This window comes from Arachis hypogaea, chromosome 10 (assembly GCF_003086295.3).
Source record: "Arachis hypogaea cultivar Tifrunner chromosome 10, arahy.Tifrunner.gnm2.J5K5, whole genome shotgun sequence".
Taxonomy (NCBI): Eukaryota; Viridiplantae; Streptophyta; class Magnoliopsida; order Fabales; family Fabaceae; genus Arachis; species Arachis hypogaea.
The window spans coordinates 83,929,524-83,951,375 of NC_092045.1; positions in this window are offsets into that span (position 1 = coordinate 83,929,524).

Consider the following 21,852-nt stretch of genomic DNA (forward strand, 5'->3'; position numbering starts at 1 on the left):
AGTGAGTTTTACTTGACGATAATTCGGTATACTTGCCGAAGGAAAATTTGTTGAGACACAAGTTTTCATGCATCAAGTTTATGGCGCCATTGCAGGGGATTGATTTTGAATCAACAATGATTAAGCCAAAAGATCACTAGATTGAGCATTTTTTCCGTTATTCTTTTCTATATTTAGTAATTTACCTTAGTTTGTTTTTAATTTCTTCCTCATCCCCTATTCCCTCTCTAATTTCTGTTTTCCTTTCTTAGTTTACCATAATTCAGCTCACTAACCCACTAACTATTTGATAAATTGCAACACTCACACTAACAATCATTCTAACAAAAATTTTCTTCATTATATCTTCTGTTGTGCATTCTGTTTGTTGTATGACAGGGAGAAGAGAAGGAATCTCAACATCCTTTGATTCAGAGCCTGAGAGAACCCTTTGGAGACGAAAAAGGGAAGCAAGAGGAAAAAGAATTGTTGGTGCTGAGGAAGAGGAAGAGTATTTTGAACCCAACATGGAAGAGAATTTGGAGAACAATCATGAAGAAGAAGCTCATAATCATGCCAGAGAAGGCCATGCAAACCGGGTTGGGCATGAAAGGAGGGTCTTAGGATCCTATATCAATCCTAATCCAGGAAACTGTGGAAGCAGCATTCAGAAACCCACCATTCATGCCAACAATTTCGAGCTAAAACCTCAGCTCATCACTTTGGTGCAAAATAATTGCTCATTTGGAGGAGGTGCTCAAGAAGACCCTAACCAACACTTGACCACCTTCTTGAGGATTTGTGACACAGTGAAGACAAATAGAGTCCACCCGGATGTCTATAGGTTGCTCTTGTTCCCCTTTTCACTCAGGGACAAGGCAACAAAGTGGCTTGAATCCTTCCCAAAAGAAAGCTTGACAGATTGGGAGGAGGTAGTGAACAAGTTTTTAGCAAGATTTTACCCTCCTCAAAAGATTAATAGGCTAAGAACTGAGGTGCAAACTTTCAGGCAACAAGATGGTGAGACACTTTATGAAGCATGGGAGAGATTCAAAGACTTGACAAGGAGATGCCTATCAGAGATGTTTAATGAGTGGGTTCAACTTCACATCTTCTATGAAGGTCTTTCCTATGAGTCAAAGAAGGCTGTAGATCATTCATCAGGAGGTTCTTTAAACAAGAAGAAAACTATTGAAGAAGCCATAGATGTCATTGAAATAGTTGTTGAGAATGACTACTTCTATGCCTCTGAAAGAAGTAACACTAGAGGAGTAATGGAGCTAAACCACATGGATGCACTGTTAGCCCAAAACAAGATGATCACCAAGCAGCTAGCAGATCTTACCAAGAAGGTGGAAGAGAACCAAGTTGCAGCAGCCATCACCTCATCACCAACTCATGAAGGAGTAAACATAGGAGAAGAAGGTGACTGGGAGCAAGCCAACTATGTGGGAAATTCACCTAGACAAGTCCATGATCCATACTCTAAAATATACAACTCTGGATGGAAAAATCACCCCAACTTTGGATGGGGAAACCAACAAGACCAAGGACAAGATTCGAGACGTTCCAACTTCAACTCCAATAACAATGCCACTCATCAAAACACCTCACAGAGATATCACCAACATCCATCTAGCCAACCTTCTCAACCACCTAATCTCAACCCACCATCATCCACAGATGATAGGCTTTCAAAGATTGAAGGTCTACTCAAAATTCTATGCAAAGATATTCAAGATAGTAAAGATTTCCGGGAAGAAGTGCAGTCTAACATGCAGAATCAAGATGTTGCCATCAAGAAACTGGAAACACAGATTGAATTCTTATTCAAGCAAACCCCTGGGCACAACAATTGCAGCAATATTAACTCAATACCAAGGGAAGAATGTCAGGCCATCACCCTCAAGAGTGGGAAGGAATTGAAGGAGACCCACAAGAAACCACCAGAGAAAGAATTGGATGAAGAAAACAAAGGACATGAGGAATCTCACACCTCAATCCCCAAGTCACATTAAGAAAGAGAAGTACCCAATCCATGCCTCTCAAAGGCCCCATACCCACAGCAGTTGCAATTAAAGAAAAAGGGAGAGGACAACCAATTCTCAAGATTCTTGGAGATCATCAAGAAATTACAAATAAACATACCCTTTGCTGAAGCAATCGAGCAAATGCCACTCTATGCCAAGTTCTTGAAGGAGTTGATGACCAAAAACGGAAGCTGAAAGAATAATGAGACTGTGGTACTTACAGAAGAATGCAGCGCCATCATCCAACACAAATTGCCTCAAAAATTGAAGGATCCTGGGAGTTTCCAAATCCCTTGTATCATTGGAGAAATCACTGTAGAAAAGGCCTTATGTGATCTAGGAGCCAGCATAAATCTAATGTCTCTAGCAATGATGAAAAAGATGAAGATTGAAGAAGCCAAACCAACAAGAATGGCCCTCCAACTAGCAGACAGGTCATTCAAATTTCCCCATGGGGTAGTAGAAGACTTGTTGGTGAAGGTGGGAGACTTCATTTTCCCAGCAGATTTCGTAGTACTAGACATGGAAGAAGGAGCTAAGACCTCCATCATCTTGGGGAGGCCATTTTTAGCCACTGCCGGAGCCATTATTGATGTCCAAAAGGGTGAACTTGTCCTCATATTACACGAGGAGAAAATGACATTCAATGTGTTTAAGGCCATGAGATACCCACATGACTTATTGGGAGAATGTATGAGGCTGGACTCAATAGAAGCTTTGGTACAAGAAACTCATGAAGAAGAGCTTGAAGCATCAACAGAAGAGGAGTTAGCAACAAGCGAAAAAGCTGCAGCCGCTGAAATACATGTTCAAAATGGGCTAGAAGAGAAGGAGGAAAGAAAAGAAGCACCCAAATTGGAGCTTAAGGCACTGCCAACCACTCTTAAGTATGCATACTTGGGAGAAAATAAAAGCTATCCAGTAATCATAAATTCAACTCTCAGCCAAGAACAAGAGGAAGAGTTGCTTCAAGTCTTACGACGGCATAAAGATGCGATTGGATGGACACTTGCTGACTTGAAGGGAATCAGTTCAGCCATATGCATGCATAAAATACTCTTAGAAGAAGGTGCCAGACCTTCCATTCAGCCCCAAAGAAGGTTAAATCCATCAATGAAAGAAGTAGTGCAGAAAGAAGTCATGAAGTTGTGGCAGGGAGGAGTAATCTATCCAATCTCAGACAACCAATGGGTCAGTCCAGTTCAGGTAGTTCCCAAGAAAGGGGGAATCACTATGGTGCCCAACGAAAGGAACGAGCTAATCCCTACAAGAACCATTACAGGCTGGAGAATGTGTATTGACTACAGGAAGCTTAATGAGGCCACAAGAAAAGATCATTTCCCACTTCCCTTCATGGACCAAATGTTGGAAAGACTTGCGAGACATGCATATTATTGTTTTCTAGATGGGTATTCAGGATACAACCAAATAGTGGTTGATCCAAGAGACCAAGAGAAAACATCATTCACTTGCCCATATGGAGTGTTTGCCTATAGCGCATGCCATTCGGGCTATGTAATGCACCCGCAACCTTCCAACGCTGCATGCTCTCTATCTTCTCAGATATGATAGAGAAGTTCATTGAAGTTTTCATGGATGACTTCTCAGTATTTGGAGATTCCTTCCTTAGTTGCCTAACCCATCTTGCCTTGGTATTGAAAAGATGTCAAGAAACCAACTTAGTCTTGAACTGGGAAAAATGTCACTTCATGGTGACAGAGGGAATAGTTCTTGGCCATAAAGTTTCTAATCAAGGCATTGAGGTAGACAGAGCTAAGGTGGAGCTAATTGAAAAGTTACCTCCACACAGTGATGTTAAGGCAATTAGGAGTTTTTTGGGGCATGCTGGCTTTTATAGAATGTTTATTAAATATTTTTCAAAGATAGCCAAGCCCTTAAGCAATCTCCTAATGTCTGATACACCATTTAATTTTGATGAGAAATGCATGCTAGCATTTGAAAACTTGAAAAAGAAATTGTCCTCTGCTCCTATCATTTCCCCGCCTGATTGGAACTTACCCTTTGAATTAATGTGTGATGCATCTAATTTTGCACTTGGGGCCGTGTTAGGGCAGAGGAAAGACAATTTAGTCCATGTGATATACTATGCTAGCAAAGTTCTCAATGATGGTCAAAGAAACTATACCACTACTGAAAAAGAGTTACTAGCAATAGTTTTTGCATGTGACAAGTTCAGATCATATCTCATTGGTGTTAAAGTGATTATTTTCACAGATCATACAGCACTTAAATATTTATTTGCCAAGCAAGAATCAAAACCAAGACTAATAAGATTGATCTTATTGTTGCAGGAATTCAATATTGAAATCAGAGACAAGAGAGGAGTGGAGAACAAGGTAGCAGATCACTTATCCAAAATCCATTATGAGGAAGGTGGAACACATGATACAAGTGTGAACGAGCTCTTTCCTGATGAGCAATTGATGACAATTCACAAAGCACCATGGTTTGCAGACATTGTCAACTTTAAGGCAACCGGGGCTCTACCTCCAGGGATCAATAAACATCAAAAAAGAAAGCTCATAAATGATGCAAAATATTTTGTCTGGGATGAGCCATATCTCTTCAAGAAGTGCTCAGATGGAATCCTTAGAAGATGTGTCTCGGAAGAAGAAGGACGAGAGGTCCTATGGAATTGCCACGGCTCATGCTGTGGAGGCCATTTTGGAGGGGACAGAACTGCAGCAAAGGTGTTACAAAGCGGATTCTTTTGGCCCACCTTTTTAAGGATGCTAAAGAACTAGTAAAGAGCTGCAATGAATGCCAAAGATCTGGAAACTTGCCCAAAGGAAATGAGATGCCACAAAATTTCATCCTGGAACTGGAACTGTTTGATGTGTGGGGAATCGATTTCATGGGACCATTCCCAACCTCATACTCAAACAAGTACATCTTGGTAGCAGTGGATTACGTTTCCAAGTGGGTAGAGGCTATTGCCACTCCAATGAATGATAACAAGATGGTCATGAACTTCCTCAGGAAGAACATCTTTAGCCGTTTTGGAGTCTCCAGAGCACTTATCAGTAATGGAGGGAGTCATTTTTGTAACAGACCACTAGAAGCTCTCCTCCTACGATATGGGGTAAAACATAAGGTTGCCACACCTTATCATCCCCAAACAAGTGGGCAAACTGAGATATCCAACCGAGAGCTAAAAAGAATTTTGGAAAAGACTGTAGGTGCATCAAGAAAGGATTGGGCGAAGAAGCTATATGATGCTCTTTGGGCATACCGAACAGCATTCAAAACACCAATTGGAATGTCCCCATATCAACTGGTGTATGGGAAAGCGTGTCATTTACCGCTGGAGTTGGAACACAAAGCTCTCTGGGCTCTCAAGATACTAAATTTTGCCAGCATTACTGCTGGTGCAAAGAGGATCTTGCAGCTACAAGAGATGGAGGAATTTAGATCACAAGCCTATGAAAATGCCAAGATTTATAAAGAAAAACCAAAGAGAAGACATGACATGCATATTGCACCCAGGAGTTTCGAAAAGGGGCAACAAGTACTCCCTACAATTCCAAATTGAAACTGTTCCCAGGAAAACTCAAATCAAGGTGGTCCGGACCTTTCCTTGTCACAAAAGTCTCGCCATATGGACACATAGAAATCATGAATGAAGGTTCAGAGAGGACTTTCACTGTGAACGGACAAAGGCTGAAGCATTATATGGGCAACATGGGGGAAAACCCCAGAGTAAAGTATCATCTCAAGTAATGGAAGAATCGTCGAGCTAGCGACACTAAAAGAGTGCTCTGTTGGGAGGCAACCCAACCTGAGGTAGTTTCCTTTTCATCTTCACCTCAATAAAAATCACAAGTTGTTTCCCCTGTATTGCGAGGAGCTAAGTTTGGTGTTCCACACCAAAACAATCAAGGAGTGAAAGTGTAATTCTAAGTTTGGTGCTCCACCAAAGATATTAGTTAGAATCACACTACACCCCAAAAAACACATTGCTAGCTCCAACCAATCAAGGGAATCACTTAGCTGTAGTTTAGTTTCCATTAAGAATTGTTTGGTTAATAACATGATATAAGGTTCTCTGCATATATGCAAACTTTTGTACTGGGCAAGAAACTAAGTTTGGTGTTCACACACCAAATTCAGTTCAGAAGTTCACTAGCATACATGCAAGCTAACTATTTTTCAAGTGCTTCGGGAACAAGCAACTTCCAATAACTTTGCAGGAACCTTATGAGGAAATGGTGCACCTTCATCCAAGGAGGTAAAGTAGCAAAGACTATGGACGATGACAAAGAGGAGGACAACTAGAAACCATCACTCGAAGGTTGTATTATTACTTAATTCCATATGCTGAGAATGTAAAAAAAAATAAAAAAATAAAAATTTTGGAAGTCCAATTGCACCTTTGATTAATAGCTGCTCGTTAGTTGGAACCTTTTCAATTCTGTCTTTAGTTCTTCATTGCTTAGGTCTATGTTATTGAGCCTAATGTCTTGAATGCTCACTGTCATCTTTCTTACTTGTATGCTTGTCTCTTTAAGTTAATCAAAAAGAAAATGTTATGGAAAGAACAAGAATGGAGTCATTTTGTGAAGTGCATTCTAAGTGTTTGTGGTAGGATGATTAGTAAGCTAAGTTGGTTCACCAAGAAAGGAAAGAAAGCAACTATCCATCCTAAGTCATAAATTTGAGACACATTCCTTGAGGCTAGCTAAATAATAAGATCCCAACAAGAAAAGAAAAAGAGTAATACAAGTGGAAATAAGAAAGGGAACACAAAAAGGAACAATGCTAAGCACCAAGGGTTGTGAAGCTGAGGCATGTGTCTATGGTGTTTATGTACAAGGGATATACTTGGATGAATAAGCTCTTAGGGGTGCCTTATCACTTGGTAACGTAGATTAACTAATCCAGGATTATCAGCTGAAAATCCACTATCAAGAGTAACCCTTGTTACAGAGCACTTAGTAACCCAAAGAGGTGCTGGACACCAAGGTCTCAAGAAAGAAAGAATAACAAACCATGTGCCTGTGGTGTGTATGTACGAGAGAAAGAGACTTGAGGGAGTAAGTCCTTAGGGCTGTCTTAACACCTAGCACCTTAAAACCAACTGGTTTCGGAGTGTTGGCTGAAAGCTTATCATAAAAAGTTGCCCTCTTATAGAGCACTTAGCCAAAAGAAAAATGTAATAAGCTTAAAGAGAAGGATCAATAAGAAAAAAGCCTCAAGGGATGCAATCAAGAGAGTGACTAGGGATTTGATAAAGGCTTGAAACCTAAAAGGAAAGAACCTAAGTTGCTATGCATGAAACTCCATGAACCATGAATGCTATTCCCATCTTTCTTCTTGTTCTTTTATTTCATTTTGCTTATGCTTCAGTACTTGCTTAGGGACAAGCAAGCTTTAAGTTTGGTGTTGTGATGCCAGGGCATCTAGGCCAGTTTCACTGACCTTTTCTTTACTGTTTTAGGGTAGTTTCGTGCATTTTCCTAGTAAACAAGGCAAGTTTTGGGTGAAGATACACTTACACCTTCATTCAAGCAACTATTGTGAATTTTGCATGATTTCATGAGATTTTTTGCCAGAATTACATGATATTTTAATGATGCATAATCTCATGATTTTGGCTAGAGCTTTGATGCACTTTAATTGCTTGATTTCAGGACAAATGAAGCATGGAAGAATCACGTTAGCATTCACGTTAACTTAGTTAACATGACTAATAACGTGGGATGGCAATTGGCTTGCAACGTTAATGAGAAAAGTGATCACCAATAACGCCTGCGAAGCCACTTCATAGCCTACGTTAAGAGCCACGTTAACTAAGTTAACGTGGTACTTAACATAGAAGGAAAGGAGGACTCCACGTTAATGAGAAACGTGAACTCCAATAACGTTTCTCCTCAACGCTAGTGGTAAAGGTGAACACCACTAACGTTGGGAAACTAGGCAATGCCCCATGTTAAGAGTCACATTAACTAAGTTAACATGAACTCTAACGTGGACAAAGATTAACACTGCCAACGTTAGTGACACTCACTTTTGTCACTAACGTTAGATCATTTTCATTGCCTACGTTAACTCTCACCTTAATATTGTTAACGTGAACGTTAACGTGGAGTGGGGTTCAAAGAACCAATGTTAGTGACACTCACTTTTGTCACTAACGTTGGAAGATGGCTTCATTACTACGTTAAAACCCACTTTAACTTAGTTAACGTGGGTTCTAATGTAGGGGATTAAGGCAATTAGAGCGTTAGTGATAAAGGTGAGTGTCACTAACGCTCTCGAAGGTGATAGGTGCCCACGTTAAGAGTTACGTTAGCTAAGCTAACGTAAGACCTAACATAGGAGGCAAAAGGCAAGCAACGTTAATGGAAAAAGTGATTCCCATTAACGTTTGCGAAAAGGGGCACAAGCCAACATTAATGGGAAAAGTGAGTCCCATTAACGTTGGCCAAGAATTGAGAAGGAACGTTAGAAGTCACGTTAAGACTTCTAACGTTGAGAATAACGTGGGCATATAAGGGTGGAACGTTAGTGGAAAAGGTGAATCCCACTTACGTTCTCGCACCCAGAAATGTATTCCACGATTAATCTCACTAAATGCCCAAGCCTAATTCATATTTCTCTGCAAGCTGGGCCCACTAAAGATGAGGATTGCTTCAACTCAAGGTCCAAAGCCCACATCCAAGACTTGAAAAACTCACTAGAAGATCATGAAGAGTAGTATATATAGGAGTAGTTTTGAACTAGAGAGGGACTTTGGCACCTTGGAGAACTACTCTCTGCATATTTACTTTTCTGTACTTCTAGCATGGATTATTCATTTTTGCCATTTTTGATTCCTAGAGCTATGAACAACTAAACCCCTTTCATTGGGTTAGGGAGCTCTGCTGTAATTTGATGGATCAATATTAGTTTTCATTCTTCTTCTTCTATCTTTTCTCTTGATTTTACTAGAAAGCTTTCAATCTTAATTCAATTGGTTAGTTATCTTGGAAAAGAAACTCTCCATAATTGGATCTCTCCGGAACCTTGGAAGAGGAATGAAGAGATCATGCTAGAATTGCTTTCTCATGCTGGACCAATTTGGGTTGGGATGGATATGTGACTATAATCCCCTCAATACTTGAATTGGGAAATGTATGTGGTATAATCAGTGACCATACTTCATCTCTTCTCATGAGCAATTGACCAAGGAATTGGCTATTGATCAAGATTTGAGAGATTGGATTACCAAGTAATTGGGATTCAATCACTTAAGATTGCCAATGAGATCAATGAATGCATTGATTGAGGAAGAGATGAGAATGAACTTGATTCGGAGAATTGCAACATCTCCTAAACCCAATGATCCCCCCATTTCTGATCTTACCCATTCTCTTTAATTTCTTCCATTTACTTTTATAAGCATTACCCAATTCCCCATTTAAGATTCTACACTTTAATTTCTGCTATTTACTTTCTAGTCATTTAAAATTCTGCATCTCAATCTAAATTCTGTTTAGCTCAACTAGCATATTCTTCTAACTAAAGTTGCTTGACCAAGCAATCCTTGTGGGATTTGACCTCACTCTATAGTGAGTTTTACTTGACGATATTTCGGTATACTTGCCGAAGGAAAATTTGTTGAGAGACAGGTTTTCATGCATCAATCACTAAGAAGAGGATGGAGCAAACAAGAGATCCCACTCATCATGAAATTCCTGAGATGCCTCAAGGGATGCACTTTCCTCCACAAAACTATTGGGAGCAAATCAACACCTCCCTAGGAGAATTGAGTTCCAACATGGGACAACTAAGGGTGGAGCACCTAGAACATTCCATCCTCCTCCATGAAATTAAAGAAGATCAAAGAATCATGAGAGAGGAGCAACAAAGACAAGGAAGAGACATTGAGGAGCTCAAGCACTCCATAAGAGCTTCAGGAGGAAGAACAAGCCGCCATCACTAAGGTGGACCCGTTCTTTAATTTCCTTGTTCTTTATTTTTCTTTTTTTCGAATTTTTATGCTTTATGTTTATCTATGTTTGTGTCTTATGATCATTAGTGTCTTAGTGTCTATGCCTTAAAGTTATGAATGTCCTATGAATCCATCACCTTTCTTAAATGAAAAATGTTCTTAATTGAAAAAGAGAAGAATTGCATGAATTTTGAATTTTATAACAGATTAATTATTTTGATGTGGTGGCAATACTTTTGATTTCTAAATATATGCTTAAATAGTGCATATGTATTTTGAATTTGTTGTTCATGAATGTTGGCTCTTGAAAGAATGATGAAAAAGGAGACATGTTACTGAGGATCTGAAAAATCATAAAAATGATTCTTGAAACAAGAAAAAAAAAGCAGTGAATACAAAAAAAAAGAGAGAAAAAGAAAAAAAAATAAAGTCATGATCCAAGGCAAAAAGAGTGTGATTAAGAACCCTGGACACCTCTAATTGGGGACTCTAGCAAAGCTGAGTCACAATCTGAAAAGGTTCACCTAGTTATGTGTTTGTGGCATGTATGTATCCGGTGGTAATACTGGAAGACAGAGTGCTTTGGGCCACGGCCAAGACTCATAAAGTAGCTATGTTCAAGAATCATCATACTTAACTAGAAGAATCAATAACATTATCTGGATTCTGAGTTCCTATAGAAGCCCATCATTCTGAATTTCAAAGGATAAAGTGAGATGCCAAAACTGTTCAGAGGCAAAAAGCTAAAAGCCCCGCTCATCTAATTAATACTGATCTTCATAGATGTTTTTGGAATTCATTGCATATTCTCTTCTTTTTATCTTATTTGATTTTCAGTTGCTTGGGGACAAGCAACAATTTAAGTTTGGTGTTGTGATGAGCGGATAATTTATACGTTTTTGGCATTGTTTTTAGTATGTTTTAGTTAGTTTTTATTATATTTTTATTAGTTTTTAGTTAAAATTCACTTTTCTGGACTTTACTATGAGTTTGTGTGTTTTTCTGTGATTTCAGGTATTTTCTAGCTGAAATTGAGGGACCTAAGCAAAAATCTGATTCAGAGGCTAAAAAGGACTGCAGATGCTGTTGGATTCTGAGCTCCCTGCACTCGAAGTGGATTTTCTGGAGCTACAGAAGCCCAATTGGCGCGCTCTCAATTGCGTTGGAAAGTAGCCATCTTGGGCTTTCCAGAAATGTATAATAGTCCATACTTTGCACCAGATTTGATGGCCCAAACAGGCGTTCCAAGTCAGCTCAAGAATTCTGGCGTAAAACGCCAGAACTGGCACAAGAATGGGAGTTAAACGCCCAAACTGGCACAAAAGCTGGCGTTTAACTCCAAGAAGAGTCTCTACACATGAAAGCTTCAATGCTCAGCCCAAACACACACCAAGTGGGCCCAGAAGTGGATTTTTATGTCATTTACTCATCATTGTAAACCATAAGCAACTAGTTCTCTACAAATAGGACCTTTTGCTATTGTATTAGACGTCTTTTGATCATTTTAGATCTTTTGATCATGTTTTTATGATTGAACCCTCTTTGGGAGGCTGGCCATTGGGCCATGCCTAGACCTTGTTCTTATGTATTTTCAACGGTGGAGTTTCTACACACCATAGATTAAGGTGTGGAGCTCTGTTGTATCTCGAGTGTTAACGCAATTACTATTGTTCTTCTATTCAATTCAACTCATTCTTGTTCTAAGATATTCATTTGCACCCAAGAACATGATGAATGTGATGATTATGTGACGCTTCTTATGAACGCGTGCCTGACAACCACTTCCGTTCTACAAGCAAACAAGGCTTGAATGTTTATCTCTTGGATTTCTTAATCAGAATCTTCGTGGTATAAGCTAGAATTGATGGCGGCATTCAAGAGAATCCGGAAGGTCTAAACCTTGTCTGTGGTATTCTGAGTAGGATTCAAGGATTGAATGACTGTGACGAGCTTCAAACTCGCGATTGTGGGGTGTTAGTGACAGACGCAAAAGAATCACTGGATTCTATTCCGACATGATCGAGAACCGACAGCTGAATAGCCGTGCTGTGACAGAGCGCGTTGAAGATTTTCACTGAGAGGATGGGACTGTAGCCAATGACAACGGTGATGCCCAACATACATCTTGCCATGGAAAGGAGTAAGAAGGATTGGATGAAGACAGTAGGAAAGCAGAGAGACGGAAGGGACAAAGCATCTCCATACGCTTATTTGAAATTCTCACCAATGAATTACATAAGTATCTCTATGTTTATTTTATGTTTTATTCATCTTTTAATCATTAATCCTCCATTACCATTTGAATCCGCCTGACTGAGATTTACAAGATGACCATAGCTTGCTTCATACCAACAATCTCCGTGGGATCGACCCTTACTCGCGTAAGGTTTATTACTTGGACGACCCAGTGCACTTGCTGGTTAGTTGTGCGAAGTTGTGATAAAGAGTTGAGATTGCAATTGAGCGTACCATGTTGATGGCGCCATTGATGATCACAATTTCGTGCACCAGTGATCAGTCTCAATATCTCAAGTCTAGTGCTTCAAAGTTCCAAATGCATGTTCATGAACATTCATGCCATATATATCACTTAGATATCCTAATTAGCATGTACAAACACCCAGAGTATGCCCAGAAGCACAGTCAGTCCATCCCTCAGGATTTACAGGAACGAACTACTCTGATACTATAATGTAACACTCTACCACACAGAGCTTTACACCTAATATGTAAAACAGAGGTGGCGAGGCGCTACAACCACTAAAAGTAAAATTACATATATAATATAGTGAAAAAGATTTATAACTAGGAGCCTTTGAAGAAAAAGAGAAAACAAAAATCGTTAAATCGAAAAGCGCAACATTCCGTATACGATAACATAAGCCAGATAGAGCAAGATAACGAGATATATATATATATATATATATATATATATATATATATATATATATATATATATATATATTAGAGAACCCAAAATACACCCAGAATACAAAGTTACAGAACCTGTTTCTCCAAAATGACCTCTAAGAGAAGTTAATACAGTATATATATAATTATTGGAGATAATAAGTATCTAGATAAGTACATATAACCAAAATAAGACCCAAAAGATAAGGATCTTCGCAAGTCAGAAGCTTCCAGCCTGCCTCAGCAAGGGTCCTCACGTCTTGCATCTGAAAACCACAAAATTTGCATCGGGTCAGAATTGGAGGTTCCTAGTGTAACATTCTAACGTTTAGTACCCCATGATCGTACCAAAATCTCAGGCGTTACTTACCTCTAAATCTTTTTATTTAATACTATCTTTATTTAATATCGAGCCCTTGCAAATATGAACCAAAATTTTCACCAAGAAAACGAAGAGTCGGTACTTTAACTCATTTAATCGAAAATTATATATATCCACATAGCATTACATAGATAGACTTAGTCGAAGAACCTCAATTACAAGTCCTACCCCTCTAAAAACCAAAAGAATAAACGACGAGGGAAAAATAAAATCTAAACAATTCAACTTGTAAACATAACCTTCTATGCTTCTGTAGCTCCGCACTAAACCTTCGCACCTGTAGCTGAAAGGGATGGAGATAGGGGGTAAGAACTGGGGAGTTCTTAGTAGGGTCGGAGTTATGAGTTAAGTTCATTTTATATATACTTGGTCAGCAATAACAATCAACAAGGTACCATCTAATTCAAAAATTAAAGAACACAAAATTCAAACAATCATTTAGCACATCCACAATCACAAAAAAACACATTCACAAACAAATATGCGCAAACAAGTATGATGCATGTCTATCCCTAGTGCAGGTAATGAGCTCATCTGTCGATTTCGACCCCCGCTCCTGACGTAACTTAGCAACCTTTGTCTGAGTTTGGTTTCCAGTATCATAACCTCTGTAAGCAACCTCTGTCTTATAGGTGCGACCCTCTTAAGTCGATATATGCAAACATAACCTCTGTAATCAACCTCTATCTTATAGGCGATGCTCTCTATAGCCAATGTATGTAGCGATAACCGCTGTAAGCAACCTCAGTCTTACAGGTGCAACCATCCCCTAGATTGGCCAATGTATCTCTGGAAAGTTAATTTCGATGGTCTCACCACCATATCTCTACTCATTTTTAGCAAGTAAACAATCATCTCTACTTCTCTCCTTTTCTTTTCGTTCTTTCTTTCTTTTAAAACCAAAATAAGCTCTTTGTGACATTCTCCAAAACCTTTTAAAACAATTTCACTTAAACCAATTCTTCTTTCAAAAGACAAAGGGAAACAATTTATTAGTTAAACCCGTCAGCAAGGCCTCTAGACTTTAGGGGAGCGACAACCAATCTCATTTTCTTGAGTTCATTATAAATCCTTAACAATCATTATTTTCTTAAACTAAATTTAATCAAATAAAGTTTCTAAATCAAATCATACAAATTAGAAATTCTAAACCAATTTCAAAACCAAAACCAATCCCAATTTCATCCTTAAAACTAATTCTTTAACTTTTTCCAAGATGTCGCAAAATGAAACCACTCAACCAAAATTCAATTACATTTAAAGTTCATTAAAATTCCTCCGAATGAAATTCTTAAGTCAAATCCAAAACAAAAGCTCTTTTCAAATTTAAATTAACCTCAAAACATAATACTCTTTTTTTCTAAATAATTTTAAAGTTGTAAAATAATTCTTTTCAAAATAAATTGAACTCAAAACATATACTTTTCTTAAATGAATTAAACTCGAAACATAAGTATTTCTTAGTAAATCAAACAATATAGCTTCTCAAATCAAATCTTTTTCTATATAACATTTCAAACAAATTCTTAAATTTTATAACAAAACTTCAGCAACATCTCCCCTAAAACTTGGACTTTGCCACCCTTCTTGGGTCACATCCTAACTATTTCTCAAACTCTTTTGAATCATTTCCAATAAATCAAAACCATTTCTAATATCAAAACATTTATAAAATCAAACAATTTAAAAATCAAACCGCCTCCAAAATCAAACAATTTCATAAATCATGTTATCAAGTCATCAATTTATTTCTTATTAAATCTCAATGCCATCATCAAATTTTACCAATTCTACTTGATCACCAACGACAATCCAGCCCTGAATTCATCAAAATAATTCGATTCTTGGCTGCATTTAAACCGACTAAACCTCAAACTAATCACAAATATCAATATATCATAAAAATTCAACATAAATTCAGTCAAATTCAATCAACAATCAATCACAACATTAATTCACTTATCCAACACCAATTTAACCGATGATAAATTACCAAAATCCTACCTCCATATGAAATCAAACCAACGGGACCTCCGAAAAAGCTTTCTGACAGAGCTGCTGAAGAGAAAAACGTCAGGAATCATCTGTGCCTCCTAGAACTCTAGTTGGCCGAACTCAAGGGGTAGGGGAGCTACGTCACCGTCAATTTTCACTAATCAAAAGTAACGCCAACGTGTAGAGGAGGAGGATACGAACACTTTTATCAGATTAAATTTTTTATTGGAGTTACAGATCGTAAGAAATCAAAGTTGGAAGCTCTTAGAGGTGCCATGGATTCTCTTTCTCATTCACGGTCCGTTTCTCACTTTTCTTTCACCTTGTAACGTGAAGGAGAGATTATGAGACATGGTGATGAGGATTAATGAATGGTAAGGTGTCACGAGAGGTTGGGCGTCACTTCCTTAAGCTGCTGAGTCAGCGGTTCAAGTTATAAATATCTTAAATGGATAACTATAAAAGTTGGATATATTAAAATACAAGTAATAATATATATGCGTTATTTGTAAACCTCGTTAAATTAGTAAATAGTTAGTTAATAAATTAAATTTTAATATAGAAAATAAAAAATGTGAATATGAAATTAAAATATGATAGAGCTAATTAAAACAAGAATTTTGACACCAATTTCAAAGAATTTGGCCCAAGATTGGGCCGAATAGGACGAACTTGGCCCGAAATGGGCCTAAGGCCCAAATTATAACCAACCTCACTTAACCAACACAGCTCCCTTTCCTTCCTTAAGCATCATCCTTGCTGGAAATTCAAGGAAAGGGGCAAAAACAAGTGATAACACCAAACCCTTGATTTTCAATCAAATCCACATAACTTTTGATTTGAAGCTCCGATTGCCGCACCGTTTGCGGCCACGCGTTCACGTCGTCGAACTCTACAAAGCCCAGAATATTGTAAGGTGAAAAGGTCATATTTTATTCCTCAATTTCTTCATTCTCATTTTCAAAATTCATGAGCTATGATGTTGAAAAGTGTTTAATTTTGATGTTTAGACTCAAATTAACTTGAAGAAAACATCTACTCTCGCTTGTATGACTCTTGGATAAGGTGAGGATTTTGAGAATCCTAGTTAATTTCTTGAATTTGGGTATTGGGTATTAAATTAGTGTATGGATATGTGAACGTAGGTGTTTTATGCACATATTGGAACTTGATTTTGGACAATTGAGGCTTGGTGGAGGATTGGTGTCAATGCTTTGGTAATTTTTGGACTTTTGAGGCTGTGTTTGGCTTTGGATAATACGTGAAAAAGCGGTTAAGATATGATTTATGTTTCACATATTTAATATATAATGTTCTGTGAAGACTTAGGCTAGTGGACTATAAGATAAGGATGAATGTACAAGCATGTAAATTGATTAGTGTTTGATGATAAATGTTGAATTTTGGGTTAAATTGTTGTTGTTGAACTTGGAATGCTAATTAATATGAATGTAGTGGTTTGATGGTGATTATTGTGAGTAGGGTAATGAGTTATTGATAAAGGGTTTATGTAGGTATTGGTGTGTAATTGACTAAAGTAAAGTGATGGAAGCTTTGGTATTATAATTGGTAAGAATATGATGTGAATGATGAGTTAATGAATGATGAATTGATGATGTCATATATATATATATATATATATATATATATATATATATATATATCTGTGTGTGTGTGTGTGTGTTGAATAGACAAAATGATATCCTATTGATGAATTGAGAGGTTGGAGTATGATGTTGTTGAATGGAAAAATGGTAGAATTGTGAAGATTGTTGTGATATTAATGGTCATGGCTGAGTTGAGTGGAAATGAGTTTTTAAAAAAATGTGATCTTGGTAAAAATGGGGTTTGGTATAATTTGGTAAAAAGTGATTTTTGATGAACTTTGGTAGTCCATAACGTGCTCCTCAAATCTTGGATGAAAATGAGGGTTGTTTCAAATTAAAGAAGGTTTTATAAGCTTGAAAACAAGATAAGGTTTACGGAAAACCAAATTATGTAGAGGAACTTTCTACTGGCGGCGCTCGCATAGGTAAGGCAAATGCACATCAAGTAGCTCATGATTGGTGTGCGCATGCACACGTTCTATTTTCTTTTTAAGCTGTGCGCGCGCGCACATGTGTGCTTATGCACACCCTCTATTTTTTAGCACCTGTGTTTTTATAATTCAAACATGATTTTGAACCTCTAAGTTTCCATTTTTATCCTTAACCCTAGAACTTATTAGTAAGCTTAGTAATTAGTTGGACTTAGGAAATTAAGGTAACTTGAGGGTGAAGTAAAGGTTAAAATGATGGATTATGAATAAGAAGGGTGAAAATGTTATGAAAATGATGAACATTTATGATAGTGATATGTTGATGGATGATTGAACTCATTTGGAATAAGTGAATGTATGCTTGAGATACCTGGGTAGTAGCAAGGATGGTTGTTCGTCCTGCTTGCTCCAGGTTAATGTTTGAGAATTGATAATGATCATGCTTAATTCAAATTGAATAAATGTATGTTTATTACGCCTGGGTAATAGTAGCAGTAATGGATCTTTCACTTGCTCCAGGTTGAGCCTTTAAACACCCGCCTAGGTAGTAGCCACATTCCATTTGCTTTGGGTTAAATAGGTAGTAGCAAGGGGGTTGTAACTCAAACCCACTTGCTCTGCATGGGTGTTTCAGTGCATGGTTAGCTACCAAGACATGTTGGGTTGGCTATATAATCGACAAATGATATCATCAGCTGTAGGACATACAGGTATACATCATGTGCATTTGTTTGTTTTGTCAGCTATGCATTACTTGGGATTGCCTAACTGAATATATACCCTACTAACTGTTATACTTGCTATTTGTACTACATGTTTCCTACTTTTGTGTGAATTTATTTTTCTATTTGTCTCTGTTGAACCAATGGTGATGGAGGAGCAGAGGAAGGGTGAATTGGTTAGGTGTTAATATTAGGTTTAAAGTAAATAAGTAAGTTTTGGATTCTTAGGTCACCTACCCCTTTTATGGCTTCTGTTTAGAACTTAAGTTTATAACTGTATGTTGGAGTTCTAGGATTGCCTCTAGCATTCCCAGGACCTTACATATTATATGCGTGACACCTTTACCATGCTGAGAACCTCCGGTTCTCACCCCATACTGTATTGTTGCTTTTCAGATGCAGGTCAGAAGGCTCCTCATTAGGAATCTGGATTCCTAAAGCGGAGTAGTTCCTGAGATATTTTGCTTTATCATCTTATGTATATATGTACTTAGTTACTTAGCTTTCTCTCCAAAAAACTTGATTATTTTGTTCCTCAAAGAGGTTGCAGGAGAGTTAGGGTCTTAATTATGTATTTTGGGTATTTGGGATACTCGTATATGTATATGAATATTCTCCGGCCAGCCATGGCTTCGCAGGCTGAGTTAGAAGCTTGTTATTTTGTATTATTAACCCTCTACTCATGTTATCTGTATATATTTGTTATTAAGCTTTAGTTTTCTTCTCATGCAAGTAACCACATTTTCTGAGGGTTGCGCTTTTCAATTTTGCGATTTTATTTTACCTATTTTTCAAGGCTCCTAGTATACTTTCTCTTTTTCATTATTATTATTATATATATTATACTTTTAGAGGGTGTAATACCTCCCCATCTCAGCTTTATGACTTAAGCATAAGACTTCGTTTGGTAAGGTGTTACATTATGTTATCAGAGCAGTTCATTCCTATAGAGACTGAGGACGAACTGATTTTGCTTCTGTTCATTCTGTGTATGTGTCTATGTGCTATTTGGATATCTAACTGTTATATGTGGCATAAATATTCATGAGCATGCATTTGGGACCAGAAGCACTAAACCTACGATATTGAGACTGATCAACTTGATATCACTTGTTTGGTGTGTATAGGGACCAGATGTCGACTCGTGGATGCGGATGCGGGAGAGGGAGAGGTAGAATAGGAAATGCTATGCCAAAAGCAACAGGAAATAATCCTAACCCTATAGACTTCATGGCTGCCCTAGGAAATATGGCCGCAGTGATGCAAGCAACACCTGAATCTCTGGGAAACCAAATAAATTATGGAAATAATGGCAACAACAGTAATGATGGTCCTATGACGCTTTCCTTCTTCCTGAAGGTTCATCCTCCGACCTTCAGAGGAACCTCGAACCCTACCGATGCGGATGATTGGATTCAAGCCATTGAGTGAGCATTACAGGCTCAGCAGGTTCCCGAAGAATAATGGGTTGAGTTTGGAACCTACCAGCTGCAAGGTGAGGTTCAGCATTGGTGGCAGGGCATGAGGCGTATTCTGCAGCTTGATGGGGTTGTAACCTCTTGAGAGTTGTTCCAAATAGAATTTTATAAGAAGTACTTTCCCAGTTCAGTCAGTGCTAAGGAACTTGAACTGCTTCAACTGAAACAGGGCTAGATGACCATTACTGAGTACACTAGCAGATTTGAGGAACTATGCCATTTTTCACGCATTTGTTAGGGATCTCTTGAGAATTTTGCTAAGTGGAAATGTATCAAGTATGAGGGAGGCCTTCGGAGTGATATTCTAAGCTTTGTTGCACCTATGGAGATTAGGGTATTTTCTGAACTTGTGAACAAGAGCCGAATAGCTGAAGAATGTGTGAGGAACGCAGCTGTGGCAAAGAACGATAAGCAGGAATTCCACCGAAGAGACCACCACCAGGATTTGGTACCAAGGGGTCAAGGATTCAAGCGAAGAGGATATGCTCAACCATTTCCTCATGGTCGGAATCCAGTTGGAATGAATGATGATCACCAAGGGAATGGTAGAGGAAAACAAACAAGGGATACTTCAGAGGAGATGACATGTCAGAAGTGTGGTCATTACCATCCGGACAGGCCGTGCCGCTTTGGCTTGGGCATATGTTACAAGTGTGGTCTACCGGGACACATATCTAGGAACTGTATGCAGGGAAAAACTTAAGATGGACGACGATTGAATAAACAAGGTTGAGGTAACTGCAAAACTTATAACCAAAGATTTATCCACTAAACTTCTAACCCTTTTGCATGCATATATCTATATTTGAATTTGTCTAACCAGAGGTGAGTATGAGCTTGTTTTGGTATAGATAAATGATTCTTGAGCCTTGGAAATTTGCTGAAGGTTGGGTGCTTTCTTTAAAATTTTGTATCTCTCAAGCTTAACTGAAACTTACTTAATTCAGTATGTCCTATCCTTAGTATCAAATGTTTTTGGTCTGGTTTCCTTTCTTGAGATGCACCTAGATTCCTCTTCTTGTGCATTCTATTATTTTGATATAACTCTAATCGACCGTATATAAAACTCTTTTTGATTCCTCACGAACACTGTTTATACTATTTATTCGTCTTTCAAGCTTAATATCTCTTTGAAAATCAACTCGAGCCTATATTAGTATCGCGTATGAATCCTAGTTGTAACTAGTGAGACGTTAATTCCTTAGAGTAAGACCTTTGAATGCAAAATGAACTTGTAACATTACTAGGAATTATAATGCCTTAAATTTCGTTGATCGTATTGCTTGTGATTAAGTATATGCAATAAGATACACCGTGTGTATGGATGATGAGCGGATAATTTGTATACTTTTTGGCATTGTTTTTAGTATGTTTTTGATATGATCTAGTTAGTTTTTAGTATATTTTTATTCGTTTTTAGTTAAAATTCACTTTTCTGGACTTTACTATGAGTTTGTGTGTTTTTCTGTGATTTCAGGTATTTTCTGGCTGAAATTGAGGGACCTGAGCAAAAATCTGATTCAGAGACCAAAAAGGACTGCAGATGCTGTTGGATTCTGACCTCCCTGCACTCGAAGTGGATTTTCTGGAGCTACAGAAGCTCAACTGGCGCGCTCTCAACGGCGTTGGAAAGTAGACATCCTGGGCTTTCCAGCAATATATGATAGTCCATACTTTGCCCAAGATTTGATGGCCCAAACCGGCGTTCAAAGTCACCTCAAGAAATCCCAGCGTTAAACGCTGGAACTGGCACCCAAATGGGAGTTAAACGCCCAAACTGGCACTAAAGCTGGCGTTTAACTCCAAGAAGAGTCTCTGCACGAAATTTGCTTCATTGCTCAGCCCAAGCACACACCAAGTGGGCCCGGAAGAGGATTTTTATGTCATTTACTCATCTCTGTACACCTTAGGTTACTAGTTTTCTATATATAGGACCTTTTACTATTGTATTTTCATCTTTGGACATCTAGTTCTTAGATCATGATAGAGAGACTTTGGTAGCTATCTTCATTTTTATGCTATCGTAGATCATTGGGAGGCTGGCCATTCGGCCATGCCTAGACCTTATGCTTATGTATTTTCAACGGTGGAGCTTCTACACACCATAGATTAAGGTGTGGAGCTCTGCTGTACCTCGAGTATTAATGCAATTACTATTGTTCTTCAATTCAATTCAGCTTGTTCTTGTTCCAACATATCACTTGTTCTTCAACTTGATGAAGGTGATGATTGACGCCCATCACCATTCTCACTCATGAACAAAGTGACTGACAACCACTCTTGTTCTACAAGCATTTGAGGCTTGGTGAATATCTCTTGGATTCCTGATTGCACGATGCATGGTTGATCGCCTGACAACCGAGT